This window comes from Otolemur garnettii, unplaced genomic scaffold (genome assembly GCF_000181295.1).
Source record: "Otolemur garnettii isolate 467f Iridium unplaced genomic scaffold, OtoGar3 scaffold00168, whole genome shotgun sequence".
Classification (NCBI taxonomy): Eukaryota; Metazoa; Chordata; class Mammalia; order Primates; family Galagidae; genus Otolemur; species Otolemur garnettii.
Genome location: NW_003852563.1, coordinates 3,684,965 through 3,687,022, shown reverse-complemented (window position 1 = coordinate 3,687,022; position 2,058 = coordinate 3,684,965). Strand labels below are relative to the sequence as shown.

Sequence of the window (2,058 nt, the reverse complement as noted above, 5' to 3'; positions counted from 1 at the left end):
GGAATACTGACAGTGTCTCTTTGAGGTAGAATGCTAAAAGGACTTCTGATCAAATCATAGCCTAATTTAAATCTCTGCATCAGAAATTAACTTCTCATAAATTCTCTCTAAAGGTTAAATGTGGAGACTATTAAGTATAATATGTTAACAAGAGTCTTCTAAGATAATATACAGTAGACAAGAATGTTAATCCTACAACTGCTGCCTTCATGTACATTGATAGCACATAATTCTCCTGAAATAGATATCCAAGATCCATTGTCAAAGTCTTTTGCATTCTATTATGAAAAGTACAGCCATGCTAACTCTAGTACACAAACCGTAATTCCACACCTACAAACAGAAATAGAATTAGTGGCAGTTTATTGCCACACATTTAACCAGCATGGTAATCATGCCAAAAGAATTAAAACATTTTGGGACATATATACAGGCTGTATATTTCAAAAACAACCAATAAAGACACAAGAATAATCTGTGCATCATGGACCAAACTCAATGCAATAAACGGGATTGCAAAGGCACTTCCCTACACAAAAGAGGAAATGAAAATGCGGCCTACTGGGAGCTTGAAGGGTGCGTAACTATGGCGCAATTTCAATTTGGGGGGTGGTGGTAGGAGATTAAATCAAACATGTATAGGATTCAGTGTGATCAACTTCTACAAAAATTTTTTACACAGTCTCATTTTTGTTCTTCTGCTGTTTTTCTTGGCTGCTTCGACAATCGTGGTTGCTTGACTGGTTCTTACTATCGCTGTGATCTCGTTCATGGGAACGTTCTTTGCTTCCACTACGCTTCCTAGATTTTTCTCTGCTGGGGCTTTGTTCCCGTGTTGGGGGGTTTTCAACACGGTCAGTTCTTCCTTGACTGACACTCCTACTTCATTTATTTGACTTGTCTTTGCTTACATTTTGGTGTTTACTGGACTTCTCTTTGCTCCAGTTCCTGCTCGGTTTCCCTGCATTTCTGCTTCTACTCCCACTTCTGTTTCCTTTCTCTGCTTCTACTTCTGCTGTACTTTTTTTCTCTTTCTTGGAATCTTTTTGGTCATCTCTATCCTTATCATCTTTGTCTTCTCTATGTTTCTTCTCTTTTACCTCTCCCCTATTTCTCTGTTCTTGGATCTTTCTCTTGCCTTCTTCCTCTCAGGGTTTTTTCTCTTTCCTGATCCCTCTCTCTTCCATCTCCTTCTCTGTCATGGCTTCAACAGCAACTCCTACGCCTTTCCCCACTTCTGCTCTGCCCGTATTCCAGCCCTCAATCAATACTTTGGGATCTTCTCTTTTCTCCCCCCACCCCGCCCATGATGACATCTACTTCCCGCTCTTCCTGGTGACCTCCCAGGACTCAGTGATCTCCCTGGAGACCGTGAATGTCTCAGTTCAACGCGTCTATTTCCTCAGCACCTTCTTTCCCATCTTTCTTGTTTGTTTGTTTTTTTTCCTGTCGGATTTTAATCTGTTGAACAATATTCTTCTAAACTGGGCCTGGAATTCTTGGAAACAAGGTAGAAAACTACTCCAGTTTTGTGAGAAAAAATGGTAGCGTTTCTCCAATGGTCGTTACACAGCCTCCACCAGCCTTCACATCTAGGTCCTCTTCGTCAGCAGGGAAGGATTCAAACCAGCCCCACAGATCTGTACGGGCCGTGTGTATCTTATATACATAAATCCAAGTGCTCTAATATATGGAGAGTCTGTGTGTGTTTTAGGACCCATCACTTCCTTTTGAGTTAACTTCAGAGTAAATAATTTGTATAACAGACAAAAAGCTATAGAAATAATTCCTCCTGTCCAATACGTGGAACTTGCACTTACCCCTCCGCACATCCCGGTCTAGCCTGCTGTTTTTCTGCTTCTTTTCTCCCATGGTTCAACATGTGTGACCTTTACCTGTGACCCTAAGTTATTCCAAGCCTTCCTGCAAGACTGAGTCACGTCGCAGGAGTCTAATGCTGAGGACATTACATGCCTGGCTTGGGTGAGTGGAAGAAGCACCAACAAGCTGGCACTGACTAGAGTAGATCCACATCAAAAGGAATAATTTTAAAGCTGT

General features: G+C 41.4%; 1 pseudogene; it reads right to left on the bottom strand.

Annotated features, from left to right (window-relative positions):
- Positions 1-674: 674 nt before the first annotated feature.
- On the bottom strand, positions 675-1,736 carry LOC111728556 (annotated as a pseudogene).
- Positions 1,737-2,058: the final 322 nt, after the last annotated feature.